The sequence below is a fragment of the Ctenopharyngodon idella genome, chromosome 18 (genome assembly GCF_019924925.1).
Source record: "Ctenopharyngodon idella isolate HZGC_01 chromosome 18, HZGC01, whole genome shotgun sequence".
NCBI lineage: Eukaryota > Metazoa > Chordata > Actinopteri > Cypriniformes > Xenocyprididae > Ctenopharyngodon > Ctenopharyngodon idella.
In genome coordinates, this window is record NC_067237.1 from 18653346 (window position 1) to 18678340 (window position 24995).

The 24995-nt window shown below is 37.6% G+C and overlaps 1 protein-coding gene across 2 annotated transcripts in view; it reads right to left on the bottom strand.

The window, feature by feature from the left end:
* The window catches only part of sipa1l3 (signal-induced proliferation-associated 1 like 3), a 93163-nt gene that overhangs the window by 46403 nt on the left and 21765 nt on the right, over positions 1–24995 (bottom strand). Inside the window, exon 2 of one of the 2 annotated variants that reach the window (XM_051870033.1) lies at positions 1306–1438. The exons of the other annotated variant lie outside the window; for it this stretch is intronic. The gene's annotated coding sequence lies outside the window, so the exon portion shown is untranslated. The remainder of the gene's footprint in view (positions 1–1305; positions 1439–24995) is intronic. 2 annotated transcript variants of the gene reach the window in all.

Here is a 24995-nt window from a genome sequence, read left to right on the forward strand (position 1 = left end):
CAAATCTATGATGTTCAAAATGATGTCTATGATGTGTCAGATCCGTGCATCAGGTCTTAAAGTGACAGCAGCCTAATATCCCTGCTGTAGTCATTAATGTTAATCAAAGAAAAAGAGATAATCACTCACTGTTCTTGACTGAATAACTTCTGTATTAATCTAAACTTAATGTATACAGTGAGGACTATGCAGTGTTATTTTACGTTTGATTATTTAATTTCTGTACCTGAAAACCAATAACTATTACTATACCTGAAAAACTTAAAGCACTGATTCTCGTCTTTATGTGTGCTATTACAATTTGTTCATTTGTCATTACTAACTGTTTAATTAAATGTATGATTAGTTAGGCTATTAAATTTTGTTGTGGAATCAAGAGTTGTGAAAACTAATTGGTATCTAAAATATTGGTATTTAATAAAATAAGTCAAACAAGTGAAATAAAATGTTTCAACATATCCATGAAGCTTAAACATGTCATCTAGGTAATGAGCTCACTGGATTTTGTGAAACCAAATAAGATTAATCGGGCAAGTCAAACCTGAAGATGTTTAACAATGGTATCCAAGCAATGATCTCACTAGATTAAAGGGTTAGTTCACCCAAAAAAATGAAAATTCTGTCATTATTTACTCACCCTCATGTTTCAAACTCATAAGACTTTCGTTCACCTTCGAAACAAAAATTAAGATATTTTTGATGAAACCTGAGAGAACCCGACTACCATTTTGACATTTCAAAACGTTCATAAAGTGATCGTAAAACTAATCCATATGAATTGAGCGGTTTAGTCGAAATTTTCTGAAGAGACTCAATCGCTTTATATGATGAACCGATTTAATTTAGCCTTTTATTCACATATAAACTTAAACAAAAGCTCAACTGAAACTGCTTCACGTGTGAGAAACCTCATTGGTTCTCGCACGAGTCAAGCAAACATGCTTGAGCTTCCGTTTACCACAAATGATGTGTGTGTTGATCAATGTTTATATGTGAATAAAAGCCTAAATTAAATCTGTTCATCATATAAAGTGATCCTGTCTCTTCAGAAAATTTGGATTAAACCATTTAGTTTATGATCTCTTTATGAATTTTTCTGAAGTGTAAAAGTGGTAGTTGCGTAGACTGTCAATGGAGGGACAGAAAGCTCTCAGATTTCATCAAAAATATCTTAGTTTGTGATCCAAAGATGAACAAAAGTCTTACGGGTTTGGAATAACATGAGGGTGAGTAAATAATGACAGAACTTTCAGTTTTGGGTGAACTAACCCTTTAAGACAAATCCATCAAGATAAGGGAACTTACAGTATAATGCAACACGGTGAATTCCCAGTTCTAGGTCATGTGTGAGTGAAGTCCCAGTACTAAGAAAGCCATGAGTTATGGGTCAGTAAGTTCCTTTTGTGGGCGTCACCAAGCTGTCAGAAGACGGAGTGATCTGTCAGAGAGACCAGAGAGAGATGTTAGCATTACTACCTGCTGCTATAGAAACAGAGGCTCACCAGAACAACAGTACAAGCTATCATTACATGTTGTGTGTGTGTGTCGCCGAGTGTTTTTGAGAATCGGAAGAGAAACACAACTGAGAGAAAATGACATGGCACATGTCAAAATAATAAGCCTGATATTATGAATTACAGCGCACAAGGTGCGATAAAACATCCATGTGTGAAATAACAGTAGATGTGGCATGTGTGTGTGGCAGTGCCAGCCCGCAGGCATCTACCCACTGTCTCCTCAGACAATAGAGTCAAAGCAAAGCTGATGGGTACAAGCTGACAGCTGCTGCTCTTGCCTTCGTACCGCTAATACGGTTCGCTCTTCTCTCACACACATACAAATACAGAAGGCTTTGGAATGTCTGCTCGTAGTATAGGACATCAAAGGCAGCCTAAGCCTGATTCATAGCTCATGAATTTCGGGTTTATCTATCTCACACAGACGCCGCCTGCGTAGACACGGGCTGTTTTAGAGGGAAAGATAAAAGTGTGTGTGTTCCTGACCTTCTATACACACACACTCTCATACTGAAGGGACAAGAGGAGACACGCTCCGGCACACAAACATTCCCTGTGGTGTCAAACGTTATGGCCTGACAGACTCCCGGCCATCAATACTGATCAATTCAGCTCTATTTCCCCTCCCGACTGTTTGTGTGAAGGTAAAGTGTTTGAATATGTGTATGACAGTGGAGATCGGCTGGTAACGGTGTGCACCAACGCTGGATCGCGGACCTCGGGAGGTACACACCTACGTTTAGTTCACACTGGGCGTCTGACACACTCCTGATTTCATCAGTGAGAATTTACCGCTCTGACTGCCACTACAGCAAATCACATTACAGCCCAGCGCTGTTTCACCATGACAACACATTACAGCATGCTCCACTTCATCCAATTAGGCCTGCCAAGACTCAAAATACAGCACACCAAGACGGTGGGCAGAGAAAGGGTATTTTGAGGTTACGCACACAGACAGTGTTCTGTGAAGAGGCCTAAAGGAGCAACATGCATGCCTGCTTATGGCATGTAGGGATGGGAAAAAAATACATGCTTTCAAAATCAATTAGTTGGTGGCTTCCCTGAATGAATGGTCAACTAACTGGACTTAAGAAAGGCCTGTATAATAAGGATGGGTTCAGGTTCACCGACAGGACACTGGTCAGACAGGTATGAATGCCTTTACATAAGACTTCATTAGAGTGTGATAGATGCAATGTCACTAAAAATAAAATGAAAAGAAAATAAGAAGAAAAATCTAGATATCTATACTTCTATAAATGGCCAATATATTTACATAATCTCAAAATAGCAGATATTTGGCATCGAATGGATAATGCACGATTTCTGCCTTCAAATATTTTTAATATAAACTGTTAAAAAAACATTTGCTGAATTTCAGCATATAGGTATACATCACAACTGCATCATGCATTAAATTAGGTTGTACAATCTGTTATACAATACCGTTCAAAAGTTGTTTTTTTGTATTCAGCAAGGATGCATTACATTGATCAAAAGTGACAGCTAAGACACTTAAAACGTTACAAAAGATTTTCATTTAAAATATATGTTCTTTTAAACTCTCAATTCATCAAAGAATACTGAAAAAAAACTTTTATTAACAATGATAATAAATGTTTCTTGAGCAGCAAATCAGCATATTAGAATGATTTCTGAAGGATCATGTGACACTAAAGACTGGAGTAATGATGCTGAAAATTCAGCTTTCCATCACAGGAATAAAAATGTTAAAATATATTAAAATAGAAAAGTTATTTCAAACTGTAATAATTTTTCACAACCCCAAACTTTTGAAAAGTTTAGTGTATCTATATAATCTCACAATATCTGTTCTTTCAATACAGTGTATCAAGTAAACATTGAGTTAAATATGTTTGCTGAATTTAACATTTTAACATATATCTTAACTGCATCATTCATTAATTAGGTTAGCCTATATATCATATCCTTATATCAGACCGTTCAGCTTTAATTATCAATATTGGCAACTAAAAAACTGCATATCAGTCTACCACTAGTTAGAAAAAAAAAATCACCTCAAAAGAGATTAAAAATTCCTGTTTTACATATATCATTAGTGGGACAGTGCCTTGGAAGACACTGCAGGCGCTGACGCAGCAAGAAACATCAGAGTTTGAAATGGGAGCTGCACTGTGACATTCAGTCACATTTGCAATGGAGAGCCACACATTAGGAGGATTATTCAATCTGAGCCGCATGAATATTGTAAAAAGTTGCTATTAGTGTGACTATTTCAGTCTCTCTGACTTCCGAAGTTTTCAGGTAAACGAGTGAGACTCTAAATACACGTACAGCACATCCTCTGAGAGTTAGCTGCTGAAAGTATCGGCATAATGAAATGTCTTTGTGCTGCTTTGACAGTACAAGAGTCTCCTCAGCTCAACTGTTCTACTTCAGGGTTGCTGGCCCAAATACATTAAAAGCTCCCTGGGAAGCTCTTGTGGACAATTTCCCACTCTTACTTCAAATTCAGCATCTTGTAACTGTCCTGACAGCTGAGAATTACAAAGGTTGGAAGGGTGACAGTGGAAACACAACATCCTGATACTGAGACGCAACCATGGCAGAACCGAGGGCTCGCTGACAACCTTCGCTGGCACAGAGTCTGAGGCAGAGGGATGCGTGTTACGGACAGACAGATATTTGTGTGAATTTAGACAAGCAGTCCAAATAGCAGTGAGTTTACAGTAAAACCATGGTGATTTGCTGATAAATTAAAATTTGAAATGCACTGCTGGAAGTTTGCAGAGGGCTGAGCCTTTCTCCATGCAACATAATGAGGGGCAGGGCAAAGAATCCTGAGCAAAGGAACAAAATTAGTGATGCATCAAGATGAATTTACCGAAACCGAAATTAAAGTTTTAATTTAGCCAAAAACTGAAACCAAAAATGTTTGGGTAATTCAATTTGAGTCAGTATGAGTGGGTGTGCTGTCATTTTGAAAGAAATTAGGCCAAAATGAAGTTCATTTGGAATTAGTTTCTGGACTTCGAAACTGCTCATCAGAGCGAACTTTCTGGAAAAGTTCCAGCTGGTACTACCATTGGTCCGTGCACATTACATAATAGGTAGGTGTGCTCTGATCCTTCTTTGATGTGCGAACCTTCTCTAGGTCATTTCTTCTGTTCACTCCGTCGAGGTCAGATGTGAGTAAAACATGCTCACACTGGAGAGCTGCTTTATAGAAACTAAAGTTGTAATTCTAATTGAAAGCGACACTGACAGTTTTTACACATTTAATCCAGTAAAGTGCTGTATAAAGTGCTATATAAACAAGTGTGACTATACTAAGATGCTTTCGTAACTGCTGTCATTTTCGTTCTGTATTTTGTTACAGAGAGGAAATTGTGCAGCACATATTTACATTAGTGTTGTCAAAAGTACAGAGTTTGATACCAAGTCGATACTGAAACTTTAAAAATGTGACGCTTTGTTGAGCGGATTCGTAAACACCTCTGATTGGCCATTGTGTTCACATGCTCATCAGATATGTCTGTGATTGGCTACAATGATCAACGCACAGGAGCATTTGAAAGCACACGGAAGTGTTTGATTTTGAAAGCGGGAGCGTTTGAAAGCAGGACCGGTATGCTGATAGACGCCTGCTTTCAAACGCTCCCGTGTGTATCTGTGTAAGCGCTTGGTGAAGAGCGTCATTGATGTCTATTTACAACATGTTTTTGAAGCGTTGATCATTGTAGCCAATCACAGACATATCTGATGAGCATGTGAACTCAATAGGGGCTTTCGCACTTGAGGAACATTTTCATAGTTCCTAGAACTATTGGCTGAAGTACCCAGATTTTGCAGTGTTCCCACCGCAGGAACCAGGAACGATTTTAGTTCTAGGAACTCCTTTTGGGGGAACTAAACTAGCTCATACTTCAGAGTAGGGTCTAAACCAGCATTATAGGAACTATCAGTGACGTAAGTATAAGTTGATTGGTCAAACGCATTTCAAACACCGGCACCCGGCATTTTTAAAAAGCTGTGTAACATATTTACTTCACAAACATGGAAAACAGTAATAACAGCATTTACCTGTTGTTGTTTTCTTTTCTCCGCCTCAATATGTAATACTGAAAGTTGTCATTGGAGATTTCATCTCTTAGCCCCACTTTTTGCTCTTTCAGTCATGTAAATTATGCGTTTACATTCCATCTCCATTATTACGAAACCCACAACACACAACAAACACAACTACAATCACAGCGTCTTCCATCCACTGGTTTTGAAAGTGCTGCACTTAAAGACACCAATGTCGGCCACTTCACAGTTCCTATTCCCGGTCCGAATGCAACCAGGAACATGTCCCAGGGGAGAAATTAGTTCCCGGGGAACTATCCTAGTGGCTAGTTCCTAGAACTAAGTTTCTTAGAACCATTCGGTGCAAAAGCCCCTAATGGCCAATCAGAGGTGTTTGCGAATCCACTCAACAGCGCTCAAAGCGTCACATTTTTAAAATTTCAGTACAGACTTGGTATTGAAGTCAGTGCTTTTGACAACACTAATTTACATCCTCACCTAAACAAAGCTGAAGCTCAGGTATTTCAAACTTATTTTTAGCCCCGAACGAAGAGACCTATTGTGGTGAGTATTTAGGGACCTTCATTGCTTCAGTCAATAGTTTCAGTTCTCCAAAACAATTTTGACCAAAACAGAAAATTATTTTTTTGCTGTTTCAGCCCAATATTTTCTGTTACTGAAATTTCAGCACATCACTAGACAAAATGTATCAAATAAGTGACTGTTGAAAGAGAAGAGGGGCAGCAGAGGGGCTCTGAGTTTGACCTCTGCATTGATATGGAAGAGCTTTGCCTCAGGCATAGTCTCAGTATGGCTGCAACTGCAACAACAACACACACATAACAACAGCCTTTACATGCCGCCGAGCCAAGATATCATTTTATATACAACCTGAGAATAAAAGCACATACAGAAAACTTCACCTCAAACTCAGAGAACAAAGAGCTATTCATGGTTTCGCGAGAATCAATCTCTCAGCGTTATCTCATCTCTTACACCCCAAGCCAGCCTCCGCTCTTCTAAGTCCAAGTCTAAGTTCGCAGATCCATGATAAAGCCCACACCTCTGCTGGATTCATATCGTACATACACACAGAAATGCACACAATTGTGTCTCCATTACGGCAATCATGTGAGGCCTCATCTGATGTTGGGATGCACATTCATTCTCGCCGTCTGATATCAAAAGTATCGCCACCACATTCTCATGTTGGGGTAAACAGCTTTATGATTCACGTGTTGATGGTACTTTTTAAAACACAAAGCAGTCAAAAAGCCCCTGAGAAACCTGAGATTACATAAGACAAACTCTTAGAGCACAGAACAGCCATTATAAACATCTCGACTGCTTTAAAAAGATCTCTCAATGACAATCAGTGGGAGAGCTGCCAAAGAGGCAATTTCCATCTATTACGCCTGATGACTAATTACTCTCCTTCAGTTCCAAGAAGTGCTAGAAATTATGCAACAGGAGGAAACGTCAACTCAGTCTAAGTGAAGAGATACTAATAATAAACCCTCGCAGTTTCGCTTTTCCTTCAGACTTCTGCTCAACAGGGGTCACAGTCCAAGCCGTTAAAATGGCTTCTACATGACAATATAAGAGATAAAAGGTTTAATTCTTGGTAGCTTAAAGGGGTGGTTGATTAGGATTTCACTTTTTAACTTTAGTTAGTGTGTAATGTTGCTGTATGAGCATAAACAACATCTGCAAAGTTATGATGCTCAAAGTTCAATGCAAAGGGAGACTCACCCTCAAGCCATCCTAGGTGTATATGACTTTCTTCTTTCTGATGAACACAATCGGAGTTATATTAATAAATATCCTGATGCATCTAAGCTTTATAATGGCAGTGAACGGAACAAACGAGTATAAAGCTCAAGAAAGTGCATCCATCCAAAGCAAATCATAATCCACACGGCTCCAGGGGGTTAATAAAGGCCTTCTGAAACGAAGCGATGCGTTTGTGTAAGAAAAATATCCATATTTAACAAGTTATAAAGTAAAATATCTAGCTTCCGCCATGCCGTGTGGATTACGTTTTGCTTTGGATGGATGCAATGTCGGTGAAGAACATCAAAGATGTCTACGTTTGTCACATCAATGATAGGAAAACCTAAGTGCGTCCAGACTTTGAACTTAAACATGGCTGGGGCATCTATTATTTTACTCACACTGCTGTCCGCCATCCTGTTAAAAACCTCTTTTTCTTTGGCTAGTTAACTTATGTTCACGTTTCCCTCATTCATGTGTTGAGCGCCGCCTTGAAGTAGTGATGCTGGGAGCAGGGAAATCTATTAGAGCACCTTATTTTATTCATTAAAATATCGATATTTGGTGCCAGTGTATCGTTTCACATATCGCACAGAGAAGGACGACGATATATCGCCCTAACGATATTTTGTCCCACACCTAGTGTATATGTCTACATCAATTAAGTGAGGCCACTATACTATAACAATATCAAATGAGAGTATATCAAGAGTTTTGATTTGCACACATTGACATTCTTTGAATGATCCAAGTATGATCTGCATCCACCCCACAGTGTTTTAAAAAGCAATATATTACATCCTTGCAGAAACACAGTTCTTTTGTTTAAAGAGATCCTCCAGGAACTGGGGATCTGGCAGGGTCTCTCAGACTCATGTTTGACCCAGAGCAGGAATGCAGGGATTCAGGCCATTTCCTCCAGCTGTCTGCCTCCAACTCTTCAGCCAGAGAACAACACTTATCTCCTCCTTAATTCTACATGTCCTCCACTCGATTTCTTACTTTCTCTTGTTTTTTTTGATTCCCTTAATCTCTATTATTTTACTTTTCTTTTTTTCTTTTTTTATTAATAATATATGTATATATATTCTCTTCTGTAAACAAAACTGTGTCCCCTCTCTCTAATTCTCTCTGTTGGAAAACTTCTGAGACTATGCCAACATCCGCAGGGGTCCTGATAATGATGACAGCCTACAGGACTGAATTACATCCCCACAGCTGCTAGAGCTACATCCCTCTCGAGAGAGAGCGAATGTACACGTTTGCACGAGCACACACACACACACACACACACACACACACACACACACACACACACACACACACACGACTGCACTCTAGCTGGCACACATGACTACTGTGTAAAAAAGGGGTCATAGGAAGTGCTGGATATGTTCACTTGTTTCCAATTATTGAGCTGTCAACAGTAGGAACTATGCAGTAATAATGTTTTTGAATGCTGTCCACCCCATGCACAAAACCCTTCTTAATTTATCTAAACTTCAAATAATAAATTAAAATCATAAATGATAAAAACAATAGAATTTTTTTTTTTAAGATTTAAAGGTGCAGTAAGCGATTTCTGAGGCCCCGTTTACACTAGTGCATTTTCGTTTTAAAGCGCATAACTTTTGTTACAGTTATGCCTGTCGTTTACACTACTCCGGCGTTTTAGACCCTCGAAAACGAAGACTTTCGAAAATGCTGCAGACCCCATTTGAGTTTGGGCTGCTTTTCAGTGTAAACGGACCAAAACAAAAACTTTTGAAAACGACGGCGTGGCTGCCCATGTTCGCTCTGCGTATCCTTGACAACCGTGTAAACAATAACATGGAGATTGAACTGCAATCTTTGCTGGCTTTGTTGTAATTTTTAGCAGCCATTGTGCACACTGGAATTTTTTAATACTGAAGCTGCCTACATGTGCAAGAGGCAACGGTTTACACTTGTACGCGCATGCCTACTGTGCATGAACGGTCATGTGACATGCGTTTTCGGTCATGTGGTGTAGACGGAGATCGTTTCTGAAATGCGGTGGAAACGCCATTGTGGACGAGGATCGTTTTCATTTTAAAACGCCGTTTTAAAACGAAAATGCACTAGTGTAAATGGGGCCTGAAAAACATTGTTGAACACTGTTGATATTTGAAATCAACCCAAACAAACACACCCCTCCCTTCATTGCTCCGCCCTCAAAATGCACGAACACGCAATGCAAGAGTGGATGTCTCTTTATCATAGCTATCATAGAAGCTAAGCAAAATAAAGCTTCGTGAAAAATAAAGTGAAGATGACGAACGAAGGACAAGGATGAACAAAAAAAACGAACATACAGCACACAAGAGTTGGTTGTTAGTCGCCAGCAGCACACACACAAAACCAATGTTACTCACTTATGGAGCAAATACAACGCAACGCAACGTCCTTTTTTTCCCCGCTTAGGTCTTTCCAGGGCTGGAAAGCTTTTCTAATATTAAACCGTGTCCTAAAGCTCTTGCCTGATCATAACCCTTCTTTTTCCAGTGATATTCCTTTGAGCTTTTCTCTTTTGGTAATGTCTCGCAGCCATCTCTCTTTCTACAGTCTCTCTTTCTTCCCCCATCATGAGCGGACACGCCCCCTGCTGCTGATTGGCTACAAGTGTGTTGTGCTGCTCAGTCCGATCCAATTTCAGCAGCGTTTTTCGGAAATCTCTTACTGCACCTTTAATTAAATGTTTTTAATTAAACTGAAAAAATGTATTAAAACTCTTGTGTATCTTTAACTACACAGTCACACGAACAATCTGTCAGTAATGATAATGAAAGATCTGTTGCAATAATTCTTGTGTTATTTATCAACTCAGACTGCAAACTCAAAACTCAGGTAAAATATAATTTCTTTACCGACTGTGATGTAGATTCACAGAAGCGCAGTGCAGGAAACACTGGTGTGATGTATGACTGAATCAGTGCTGACACTGAGAGACTTTAAGAGACGGGGAATTAAATTAGCATGCAAGCATCTTTGGTTCATTGTGTATTTTCATAACCATGTCCAGGCATGCGTCTAGTTTAACCCAGTCTAATTAATGTTATGATATACTGATGGATACAACGATACTTATCTGATCCCTGAGGGGAAATGCTGTGACTAACATTTAGCTAGGGGAGACACAGCATGGAGTCCAGGGAGGCCCATTTGGGGGCACAACTCATGCTGTCCTGTGATTGAGTGTCATCACATAATGAATGTATATGATGAGAGCTGTGCCATGAGGGGCCGAAGACACACCCGGTAACTGTAGTACACTGCAGACAGCTTAACAAGAACTGATGGCCCTAGTGATGAGGACAAACAGCATCCGGTGGGGGACAGATGAGGCTTTGCAGGCCAAGCTAGAGTGAATCTTCATTGGGGAATGCTAAAGCTCCCTTTCTTCTAGTTTATGCTTTAAAAAAAAAATCTCCCCCAGGATAGACACTCACTTTGGATTAACATTGGGTCAATCATAGATTAAAACGTCTTAATTAAAACTTCATCCCAGACAGCTACGAAAATAACAACTGCAACAACAACAACTGAAACACAACATTAGAAGTGTCAAGCAAGATGACATGGCCTTGCCTCCAAAAATATTGTAATTAATAATTATTAATAATGTTAACAACATTAATAAACAGCCTACATTTTTGGCTCATTTAGGGCAACTAACACTGCAGAAGAACTGTTGATTCCTATTATTATTATTAATAATAATAATAAAAACAATTATTGTAATAATAACTATTAATATTAATAACACTAATAAACAGACAACATTCATGCAGTTTATGAACAATATTCAATGTTTGACCTAAATGAGACAGAATTGTTTATTTCCATTATATTCATATTCTTATTCATATTAATACTACTACTACCAATACTAAAGTAATAATAAAAAAATAATTATTAGAATTATTAATAATCCTACACCCTAAAAAATGCTTGGTTAAAAACAACTCAAGTTGGGTTGAAAATGGACAAACCCAGTGACTGGGTTGTTTTAACCCAGCAGTTGGGTTAAATGTTTGACCCAACATGCTGGGTAGTTTTATTTAACTCAACTATTGTTTAAAAATTACTGTACTGCTTGCTTAAAATGAACCCAAAGTATGTTGGAAATTAATATTTATTAATATGTTTAATAAATGAACATTTATTTATAAGTTTAATGAATAATAATTAAACAATAATCATTTATTAAATAGCTTATTAATAAATGTTCACCTTTTGATTATTATTGTTGCCTCTAGTAATTATGTGTCTGATTTTTATTTTCCAACCTATTTTGGGTTCATTTTAAGTCAGCCATACAGTAATTTTTAAACAATAGTTGAGTTAAATAAAACTGCCCAGCACGCTGGGCAAACATTTAACCCAACCGCTGGGTTTGCCCATTTTCAACCCAACTTGGGTTGTTTTTAACCCAGTATTTTTTAGAATGTCATTTATAAGCAATAGTGTTACTCCAAGTAATATATTGTTACACCAAGCAATTAAGATGGCCTAAATATGACAAAATTATAGGCTGTTTATGAATGCCAAGTAACACAGAAGTGAGAATGGTGTGCACTCACATAAGTACCCATATAATGAAACAATGTTTTCAAACACTGATCATCCAATCAGATTTTTTTTTCCTTTTTGGCTATTAAAGCTGCTACATGATTCATATGTTTGTTTCTGGAGCTTAACTGCGGTTCTCGCTCTTTTAAACCTACACAGATGTACACTAACCCTCAGGGGACATGCTTTCAGATAAACTGAGATTAATAGCTTAATCTAATAACTCAGTATGAATTAGGCTGCTATGATCGGACGGAATGCAAGAGGGTTAATGGAACAATAACTCATTTACATGAGCACAAAAGTTCTTTTCCCATGAGTCTACAGAGTATCTGGACACCCACATTTTTCAAAAAACAAAACTTGCTGAAAGTGTCTATGCTGCGTGTCTTTAAAATAAGCGCCACTTCTGATACAGGTCAGACAAAGCTAGCATGTGGTCCAAACTCATCTAACAGAACTGAACCCTCTCTAACCCCAACCAACTAACCAACACAATAGCATGGGTCATGAGGCATTAGAAAGGGGGAGGAGGGTTACTGTAGTCGAACAAAAGAGTCTCTGACACAGTTTCTCTTCTGTCTGCTCCTCTCCCTCTTTTTCAAACAAAGAACTTGCATGCGTGAATTTAGAAAATGCGAGAGAATGCAAACGCATCTGCATGTCTGAAAATGCCTGGCTTTGCATGTATTACTGCATGTGTGCAGATTTCTGAATGAGTCTGCAGAGCTCTTGTGCTTTCTCTAGCAGATCAGCCTCCAAAGATGCCCTAGATCGCTTTCCCTTCGTTGTAAAGATCTGAGTGGCTCTTTGTGGAAAAGGGCTTTTCAGAGCTGTCATGAGAACCAGATAAAGCAGAAGCCAGTGCTGAGGATGATGGAGCCCAGTGATAGAGATAATGCTGCTACTCTAGTTCTAATGAAACGACGCCTTTCTCTGAGTTACACCCACTAACAATGAGATGAGAGGGTGGAGAGAGAGAGAAAGAAGAAAAAAAAAGAGAGAGAGAGAGAGGGTTTTGTGATCCATGTTAACTAGAAGAGGGAATTTTACTCGGTTCCCTGTTCGGGGCCCAGGGGAGTCTGTGTCTTGTTTGTGATTGTTTCCTAGCATACATTCAGCTCTAACATTGTTTTTCTCCAACATTCATAACCCAAAAGTTCAAAAGAAAGCAATTACATCAGTTTGCTAAAAAAAAAAAAAATCTGCAAGAAATCCATAACTAGAAAAAAAACAGCGCCAGCAGACAAAGGTCAGTCATGCTTCGATGAATAAGGAATCAAGATAACCTTTTGAGGGTAAACATTTATTATTTGAACTCTGAAGATACAGCTGGAGAAACATAAAACGTGTTGAAGGAAATCAGTATTAAGTGAGTAATAAGAATCTCTCCACTTACACAAACAAATCAGAAAAACTCTATAGTGAGTTTGTGGCTTTTAGGATCAGCTTGTGTTCAGACTCCTTCCACCACGAAGAGGAAAAAGACAACAAATAAGAGAGAAGAAAACAAGTAAGAATGTGTTTGGGAATATTTTTGTGGAAAGAGAATGTGTTTGTAACTCACTCAAAAATGTACAAGTTTATTTTCTTCATTTTTAAAAAAAAAATCTGTTTTAGGAGGATGTTTGCCTGTAGCTAAGAAGGCCAACATCTGAAGCACAGAATAAGAGACTACAATATGTGGCTCTGTTCAGAATATCATCTTACTTGTCACACTATTACTGGAGTATGAATACTGTGCACAGCATGCAAAGTTTCAACCGGAATACCCACATGACCCATATTTTCCAAAAATGTGCAGCATACAACAGAGCACACTGCATGGAATATAGAATCCCACAATGCAATGCACTTCACATTTCCAGTGTGACGAATGAACCGGAAGTCATGACTGTCAACATCACCCTTGACCAGACAGCCAGTACTTAAGCCATTTTTACATAAAATTGGATTAAAAATGCAAAATAATTATTTTTTATTTCCAAGATGATAAGCAAGCCAATGTGATGAGGTCATGTGACACAGTGAGGACATTAATGTGGCATACTACTTTTTAAAACATTGTTGCATAAATCTACAAACACTACTATGGAAGCTTGTTTCCGCCACTAAATAAAAAAAAATAAAAAAGGTAATTGTGACTTTTTATTTCACAATTTTCACAGATTTTTTTTCTCGCAATTGTGATATAAAATCAGAATTGCGAGTTATAAAGTCAGAATTGCGTGATATAAAGTCAGAATTGCAAATTATAAAGTCAGAATTGCGACTTTATATCTTGCAATTTTGACTTTATATATCACGCAATTCTGACTTTATATCTTGCAATTCTGACGTTATATCTCGCAATTCTGACTTTTTCTCGCAATTGAGTTATGATGACGCAATTCTGACTTTTTTCTCGATTGAGAGTTAGTTTTTTTCCCCACACAATTGCACTTTGGCTCCTATCTCACAATTCTGACATTATATCTCGCAATTCTGACATTATATCTCGCAATTCTGACATTATATCTCATAATTCTGAAAAAAAAAAGTCAGAATTGTGAGATAAAAAGTCGCAATTACCTTTTTTATTTTTTATTTCTTGGCGAAAACAAGCTCCAATAAATGCAGCCCCGGTGAACAGCATAAGAGACCTCAAAGTTTTGAACGATAGTGCACTATTGAAGGCAGTATCCTGCTGACATTAGGCTACTGCTGAAAAGGATCAAGAATATATAACAAATATATTAAAATCTATTTTAGAAATAGTTAATACAAAGCACTAAAATAGTTCATACTACTTATACTTTTGCCTGGTTCAAATCTCCCAGTTTTTAATGAACCCTTAATCTTCATCTTCTTTCCATTCACTGGAAACACACAGGCACAAAACCAACCAAATATAACTGCTCTTTTAGCCATTTTATCAGTCTCACTCACCCCAAAATCTCACTAAAGTCAACACGCTTACAGGAAGCAAAATTGATACATGACCCTGAAGCATTTCTTCCTTTCATAATGTATAACAAGCATATAGTGTTCTGGTATTCATATGGTATAATAACCAAACGTCTTGCAGTATTCATGCGGGGTGACCGCACAGGCGTGGCGCTGCATGGCGATCAGTAACACAGCTGAACGGCAGAAACAGCAGTGGGCCGCTATAACCACCGACAGTGGCTGAATTATTCATGCGCGGGGCTCCTCCCGGCCTGTGTGTGTTTGTGTTGTAATCCAAAGACTACCAATCCTCCCACGACTCCTGAGTGTATCCCACTCTCCCGTACGCCACATTCCTCACGCCTGTTTCTGGATGTGTAACGTTTGCCCTCACAATAAAATACCAGCATGCACATATTTCCCCAGCCTAAACACACATTCTTAAAAAGAGACATTTGTCTGGTAAGTGAATGATGTGGTCTGAGGTGATGTCGAGCAAAATGTTACACTCCACCCTCAAACCCATACAAGTCTCAACATGTCTGTGTACAGGAAGTGAAAGACAAAAATTCATTTTAAATTCAAAATTGTAATGTTGATGTAGATGTTGATTGTTGTCATTTGAGATTTTTTTTTTTTTACATTTCATCAGAATTAATGCACTTTCACCAATAAGCACAAATCAAAACAATTTTAACTTTATTTTACTCATTTATTCATCTAGTTTCCTGATATATAATATTATCCTATAAATTAACACCCTCTACATTATTAAAACAGGTAAAACGCAAAAGCTTTTCTCAAAAGCTAAAACAGTAAAATTCGAAATAGTAATTTCAAATTATATTTAAGGCACAATATGTAAGATTTTTGGATTCAAATATCAAAAACCACTAAAACAATGTTATATATTTTGTTAATTTGTGTACTTACATTATCCCAAATGTTTCCAAGAATGTTTAAGTCCAGAGAAATAAGCAATTTTAACCAGGACACGGACTGTGTCCGTGCATCGCCTATCAATGACATCATACCCGTGTTACCCTCGGTTTCTGGTTTTATTTTGTAGAAACCATGGAAACACCATGACTCTTTTATATATATTATGTGTTTTATTAGACAGGTGAGCAACTGTTTGGATACAATCATCGACAGAAAACTAATCATGTTATATAGCTCAACACAATAACTCTTATTGTTTAAATCTCATTTTCTTGATTTACCGCGAGTACCATGTTTTACCATGCCTAATATCAATCTAACTTACTGCAGTGTGCAACAAGTGTCTCATAGCAGCCACCAAGCGAAAGCTAGCATTATAACATTATAACAACATTCAACAAACAAATGTATCTAATATAATAAAACAGCGCTGCCCGAGTCCCGTCGGATTCCGCAAAATCAAGGATTCATCAAGCTACGCCTTTGAATAAGAGACCTCTAGTGGTGAAAATTTACATATTGTACCTTTAATGTTTTTCTATTAAAACAACAGCAAAAAAGACTTTATATTGTCACACGTAGGTTGCGCAAGGGCATTTATTCCGCAACCACAATTGCAAGCAATATGGCTGAGATTTGTTGAAGAAAATATAGAGAGATTTTGGTAACATTTTTATTTTTTAAACTACATTTTAGTCTTATCTTTTTTGTCAACTATATTGCATGTTGATATAGGCACAGTTAGTGTTTAAGTCATGGGGGGAAAATTAGATGAATTTATAAACGAAATGAACATAAATCACAGTGGACCAATATTTTAGTCATTCCTCAGCATTAAGTGCACATCCACAGGGGCAAATGTGAGCGTGAGGCGTTTATCATTGAGCAGACTCAGTCAGCAGTTAACCTCAACAGCGTGCATTTACGGAGCTCCGCATCCCTTTGAGATACAGTATGTTGTAATCTAACTCCCCCTCAATCTCTCTTGCTTCTCTGAGCCAGATGGACAGAGCAGGAAAAAGGGGAGCTGTAAGCCCACTGGGTGGCCTTGGCTAAAGCTGTTAGCAGTTTGCTGGTTTGCAGTTAGCACTGTAATGAACTGCAGCTCCTGCAAACAATTAAAGCCGAAGGGAGAGGTACTGGAAACCAGAACCAACTGTCTGCTGCCCTGGCAAGCCAGCCAATGCTACTGAGTTTACAAATATCCCACTAATTTCCAGCCTGTTAATTTTGAAAGCACCCTAAGCAAGTTTTTATTCTGAGAAAGCATAAAGCAATAGGCTTTAGTTAGAGCATTAGATGCTGTGTATTGTCATACTGTTGTGCACCTGGATGTCAATCATCCAGCTGAGCTGACAAAGGAAAACAAAGCTGAGCTGACAAATTTACTTTTTTTCATTATTTAACCAGCTGAATGAACTACATCAAGGTACACAATCTTTCAAGTATCCCTCACAGTCTTGTTTTTATTTGTGTCAAATTAAAAATCAAATCTACACATATAAATGTACCAATTTACATACAATCTGTCCAAAATAGTGTGCAGGAATCCAAGCGTCCCATCATAGTGTGTTGAAAACAGAATGCTAAACGTGTCTGGATGATGTACTATAACCAGAAGTTTTTTGAAGGGTTTAAAAATAAAGACAAATGTTAGCACCGAAAAAATATATTTCAATGCTTTTGCGTTCTTTTGCAATTATATAGTTGGGTTATTATATTGTATATAATTTGCGGGCATCAAGGAGCCGCTATTAATATGTGGGGCATTGAAATCGCTTTTAAATGAGCACTCGCTTTTTACTTTCGCTTTCAAATTTACGATGACTCATACTCTGTGTATAGGGAGTGGCGGTACCAATCGCACATTTTACTAAATAAGATATTTGTCAATAATGCTCAGGATCTGTTGCACACCAAATCCTACCTGTCAGTCATCTCTCCTTACTCTCGTCACGTGATAAGTGAAATCTGATGTACTGCAATAACTGACTACCGCAGCAAGCCTAACCATGTCCCTTTAGGGGTTCTGTTGTTATCCATTTTCCGTGCCTTTCTGAATCCAGAATTACACTGTAAAACTTTACTGTAAATTTACAGGTTATTTCTAACAGTATTAAGGCTCGTTCAGACCATGAACGATAACTATAACGATAACTATATATTTGCGTCCACATCAACAAATGATAACGGTCTGTTTATTCTAAGCTCACGAGGTGCGGTTTTAAAGTGTTTACAACATGTTTTTACTGCATTTATACGGCTTTAACCGGCAGATGTCCTCAGCATAGCTAGTGTAATCGTTTGAATCTAACAGTAAATTTAGCTGATGAAGTCAATATAGTGGAATAAAAACAACGCCTTTTTCACTGCAACTTCAAAGGAAGTGTCGAAACTAGCGCTGGATATCTGAGGTAATTTTATGTTACACTGTTTGCTAGCCTTGCATAATGATCTCATTGTTAATACTTCTCACCAATTTTTTTTTTTTTTTTTTTTTTTGAGGATATGACCGATTGTTTTCTATATATCCATTTTCTTTAAAGTATCCTTGAAAAGGGAGTTTGACTTGTCAAATAGTGGTGGCTTTTTCTGGACCTCAGTGATTAACTTCTCCGCAATGTCATCTGCCATTTTAAATGTGCGAGCCCTTAAATTAGAATTGATTCTGATTGGCTGTCAGTGTTTTATCATTAAACAGCTGGAAAATATTGTTCTGAAAGTGATCCCAACAATATCATTTCTCTATATCGTTATAGCTGTGGTGTGGACAGTGCTATTCTTTTATGTTTAGAACGATTTTTAGAGCTACATCTTTATCGTTATCTTTATAATTATCATTCTTGGTGAGAACGGGCCTTTATACTGCATTTTCATAAAACAGAAACATGCTGTATCTTTTTGAGAATGTCTGTAAATATACAGCAGTTTTCTGTTTTCAAATGTATTTTTTTTAATGATACTCGGTACTGCAGAAATGCTGGTATTGTCACATTTTTTAAATTTCAGTACCGACTTGATACCAAAGTACTGGTACTTTTGACAACCCTACTCTGCAAACGAGCAAGAGTCATAATCCAGTGTGAATAAAAGCAGTTCTACTCAACCTTGGTCAGGAGGACACAAAATGTCAACAAAAAAAGTAGAAACAACTGTGCTTTCTCAGTCCCTCATCTGTCGGCACATGCTCCAGATTCTTGGGTGCATTTATTGTTTGAAGCCAGACACACAAAAACAAACAATGAATGCAAACAGGCAGAATCCCGGCTGTGACGGTTGTCCCGGCTGTGCATCTGAGCTTTTAACGCCAAAGAAACGCTAAAATGCGAACGCAGACCCCCGCCCTCACCACTGTGCTGTTTTCAGCATTTCCGGCCTAAGTGTGAGACGGTAAGAGCTTTTACGGTAGTGCTTTGTTGTGTTAATCTAGGGTGCATTATTGAGCTTCAGGTCTGTGAAGTTCAGCTACATCATCTCCCTGTCCTCTTGTGACCTCTGGACCATGTTTCTTGTGGCTCTCTTTGAGGCTTGGAGGATAGAGGCTCATGTGCAGCAATGAGCCCAGATGGCAACCGGTCTGCCCAGGCCTGCCCTTACCGTGCTGTCCAGCACCATGCCAGCTGCTGTGTACACCTACAGAAACGGGCACAGACGGGCTGCAGGGTGCGGCCCTCGGCACAAGCTTGAGGGAGCCAAGAGCCTTGCAGCACACACCATGGGGGTCGTGCAACAAACTTCCATATTCTGTAAAACAGGTCACATCTCTTCCGATCCAGGTCTTTTGTATGTGCTTCTTTAAACATTGAGCCATTTTTCTCAAGATACCTTCAAAGGAGCAAGCAAAGACGAGCATAACTGATGTCCATCGCATATGCAGATTGATATCTAAAAGTTTTCCAGTTTTCTTCTTCTCACTAACATTTAAAATGGCATCAATAAAAAGAACTAGCTAGGTTAGCTTATTACTAGGGCTGGGACAATACATCAGTTCTCGATACAATTACTCTGGATCGATTCTGATATTTTCCAAACTTATTGCGATTCTCTCCCTTTTAACAGCAGATGGCGCACTAGGCTAGCTTTTAACCGCACACTCAAATGCTCACGAAGAAGAGTGCTGGAAAGAGCTCGTGCATTCGGCTGAGTCATGTAAGCGGTTAAATATACTTGCACCTCAGCTCAGAATGCTTTTATGACACGAGATTAATGTAAACACAGCCCACTGCGAAGACTATTGTAATTCGCTTCAACCTTTTCGAACTTTATAAATGATTATTTTAGGTTTAAGTGGTGTGTGTAAAGGAACTGGAAGTAGGCATAGTACGGCTGTTTCTAAAGCACATAGTGCCATCTGCTGTTAAAAACTAAGCTCAGAATCGATTCGCGATACATTTAGAAAATATCAGAATCGATACAGAATAATTGTATTGTGAATCAATAATCGATGTATTGTCCCAGCCCTACTTATTACCTTCAAAGTCCATAGATTTCGCTGTCAGTTCATACTGGTGTTAACACTTTCTCTGACAAGCGGATACGATGAAACCGGTTTTCCTGTTTGTTCATGTGACGTTCGGAAAAAAGACTATTGGGTTATTTAGTGCTGCACAGTTTTGTATTATTGACTAAAAATATATATATTTTTTTTAATTGTTGATTAAAAGGCTAAAATAAAATATAAATAGCAGATGAAGAAATGTTGACTTGCAACTAAAATGTTGACTTGTCAAAACTATACCTTGACAATGGCTACTAGCAAAACATTGGTAAATTAAAATTAAAATTGAATTAAAAGTCTATATGCGTCAGTGAGTGTGCAGTTGTTTCCTTCTTACTGACTTGCAACTAACTGAAATTAAATAAGTTTTAGTTTGAGTAATAAAATTACTAATATATATATATATATATATATATATATATATATATATGCTATAACAGTATATAAATAATAGTAAAATAACACTGCTTCTGCAAAATCCAAATGTCCATATCTTGTTAAAGATGTACAGAGACTTTGACAGCGCTGTTTATAAACGCCTGTGATGATGTTAGATATGGTTATTACAGTCATGTGAAGCTCAATCATCATGTTCAGTGTTTGACAGGGCCGCCGCTCTATTGATTGTTACATATCTGACAACTCTCTCATGCACACAATAGTGATATCACAAGCAGCCACAACAAACTAAGCGTCAGCCGTAACTAGACACAATTTAAAATGCATTTACAGTTCAGTTTAAAGGTATAGATCAGCAAAAAAAAAATTAACATTCTGTGGATCACAAAAGGAGACATTTTTAATATTTTTCTGTTTGTTCTTTTCCATGCAGTTACAATGAAAGATGACCGAAGCTTTACGCATCAAAAAGTACCATTAAAATATTATAAAAGTAGTCTTCTAAAGTCACATGAAGCTTCGTGTGAGAAAGAGACCAACATTTACATTAATATTCTTCTGAGATTTAGTCCTTGTTCGTCGCAATTGCATAGAGAAAAAAAAAACATGCAAATTAAACGCTCTTCAAAATGTGGGAGGATATCATAAGGACTCATAAGGATGAAGATAATTATAATTTTAATTTCTGGGTAAACGATTCCTTTAATATGTTTAATTTCTTCACGTAATAGGGAGAAAAATGGAGGCTTTTCCTTCTGAGTTTTTTTGCTAAATTCATCTGTGGTTAATTATAAATCTCTGCAGATTATTCACAGACATTTTGCCCTGGTGGTAGAGGAGAAAGAGGAAGGATGGGGAGGAGGGTGAGGGAGAGCTGCAGAACGAGTTGTTTGACCCGGTTTCTATAGCGCTGAGCCGTAAGGCAACGTGACAGAGACTCGGCTCAGACATAAAGTACCCAGCCTTCGGCGAGCCAAGCAAGACTGAAACATATGCACTCACAAACATGCCAGACCACTTCAAATGCAGCACTGCCATTACAGCTCAGATGGAATGAGATTAAAAAACACAACACTACATTAGCTCTCTTAATCACGGTTAAAGTATAGTCTAGCATGCAGTACTATGAAGAATGGTGCATGGTGGGCATCACTAGCATAAAATATGGACTTTCTTGCAGGGTGATTTAACGCAAGAAAATGTCAGCAAAGTGGGCTACATTACTCTGAGTAAATGGAAAAATCACTGTAATGCAGGTATGCAAACATTATGACAAAATGTGTATTACTACTACTGTTCAAAAGTTTTAGGTTGGTAAGATTTTTTTAAAGGATTAGTTCACTATAAAAAGAAAACTAATGCAAGATTTACTCCCCCTCAAGCCATCCTAGGTGTATATGACTTTCTTTCTGATGAAAACAATCGGAGTTACATTAATAAATATCCTGATGTGTCCAAGCTTTATAACGGCAGTGCGTGCATCCATCCATCATAAGCATACTCCACACGGCTCTGGGGGGTTAATAAAGGCCTTCTGAAGCAAAGTGATGCGTTTGTGTAAGAAAAATATCCATATTTAAAAAGTTATAAAATATCCAGCTACCGCCAGACCACCTTCCGTATTTAACTTACGAAAAAATCTTAACTTGCGCTATGTCAGTTAAGCTTTTTTGTAAGTTGAATACGGAAGCCGTAGCGTAAACGTTTTGAACTGTGAGAGGCATTTCACTTTCTTCGTAAGTTCAATACGGAAAGCGGTCTGTCGGGAGCTAGATATTTTACTTTATATCTTGTTAAATATGAATATTTTTCTTACACAAATGCATCGCTTTGCTTCAGAAAGGCCTTTGTTAACCTCCTGGAGCCGTGTGGAGTACGTTTATGATGGATAGATGCACTTTCTTGAGATTCAAACTCGTTGGTCCCGTTCACTGCCATTATAAAGCTTGGACGCATCAATATATTTATTAATATAACTCCGATTGTGTTCATCAGAAAGAAGAAAGTCATATACACCTAGGATGGCTTGAGGGGGAGTAAATCATGGGGTAATTTTCATTTTAAAGTGAACTAATTCTTTAATGTTTTAAAATGAAATCTTTTGTGCTCACCAAGGCTGATCAAAAATACAATTGTGATATTGTGAAATATTATTAAAATTGAAAATAACAGTTTTCTATTTATATTTATTTTATAAATCAGCTAAATCAGCTATATAAAATGTAATTTGTCCTGTGATTTTTACTAGAAACATTTCTCTACAAACATTTCTTCTAATTATTAAATGTTGTCAATGAAAGCAGTATGATGTTTAATAAAAACCGTGATGTATTTTTTTCTGAATTCTTGAATGAAATCTTGATGAATAGAAAGCATTTGTTTAAAACAGAAAACTTGTGTAACATTATAATTTTACTGTCTCAATGCATCTAGCAGAATAAAAGTATTATTTTCTTTCAAAAAAGAAAAATCTTACTGACCCCAAACTTTTGAACGGTAGTGTATTATTATTATCCACATTACCAAGTGATTATGAATTGTGCCAAAATACAGTACTATTGGACATAAAGATTTTTGAACAAAAAATATGGATAGAGATGCACAATATATCAATACCATAATCAATTTTATCATATCTGTTAATATTGGATATTTAAATATGCATTTGCCCTTTTTTACATTTAGGTAATTAAATTATAAGATTATTAAAATCAAAAGGGACCTTTTTGGGTTCGACCCACCAAAACTACTATAGCTGTTTTTATTTATAAATTAGCATTTTTATATATATACACACACACGTGTATAACCTAGCCCACACAAACACTTTATTACTGTGGCTAGGACAATATCATGGAAGTCAGTAGATCCTCAGTAGATCCAAAACTCCAGTCATGAGCAAGCGATGGGGGGAAAATAGAAACAGAAAGAGAGAATATAGGAAACATTACAGAATGAGAGCTGAGTCAGCTGCTATCAGGTTAAACTTACAGGTCTGTTTCAAATCCCATCAGAGAAACCATCAACATGTTTTACAGCCAGGAAACAATCAATGGAGGTGAACACAGTTCCCAATTCTCTCTCTCATCCCCTCTTTTGCTTTCACAGAAGCTCACAAAAACACAAGTACACAAACACACACACACAAAGACACAAGTAGAGACACTTGTTGGTAAGAAAAAGGCAGGCGGAAGAAGATTAGTCGACTAAGCTACTAAATCTGGCAAGCACCCAGTACTAAATGGGTTAAAGTACACCCTCTACCTCCTAATCTCACACACACACCTAAAGCTCTGCCATGCTAAAGCAGGCCTGCCTCTGCATCAAAGGGCCCTTTTATAAGGCGGCTGGGGTCAGAAACATCACGGCGTATGGGAACCACACACAAACCCACACATTCTCGCTCACTTCCTTGATCCCAGGTGTTGTGGTTTTTACTAGGCAGCTGAAACAGTTCCTCTTCCCCTCTCTTTTGTTTTCTCTCAGTCTCTGCCTAAACAAGAATCTATAATCAACAACGACAAGAACTAGTTTATAATTAAAACGTTAAATATTAACGAGGTGAAGATTAAAAAATGACTTCCTTTATACTGCATACAGTTTTTAAGGACTTACTGTACTGGGGTTGTCAAACGTACCAGTAGGTATAATTTTTTTTTTTTAAGTTTACCAGCATTTCAGTTGCCATAGTAGTGTTTAAGTGTCAGCGTGATGCCAAGGAGACTTACAGCAGAGTAGCTGTTATTGTGGAAAGAGATGATGGAAAACTGGAAATGATGCATTTGTGTATTGTGACATGATCATGACACAGTGAGGTGCTGAACTCATGAGGGGCATGAGATATCATCTGTGGCATTCCTTTATATCACACATTTATGCACATCCTTCAGCAAGCACTTTTTTGCTTTTCAACTCAATAGATTTCAGTCAGACATGCAAAAATACAATTTTGCTGTCTATCTGAACAATGCCTAGAGTATTTTTACAGTTGCAATTTCAGCAACCCAGGTATTGTATTGACAGAAAAAGTATAATTTAAGCATCAAGTCATTTTATAATCTAACTGAAAGTACCTCACAGCCAATCAGAAGATGCTGAAGTCAACGTGACATGGCATTCGCCACATATTTTACTATTGATGTACATTACCATTTAAAAGTTTGGGGTCAGTAAGTTTGTTTTTAACAAAATGAATACTTTTATTGGCAGGACACATTAAACTGATCAAAAGAGACAGTAAAGACATTCATAATGTTACAAAAGATTTCCATTTCAAATAAACGCTGTTCTTTTGA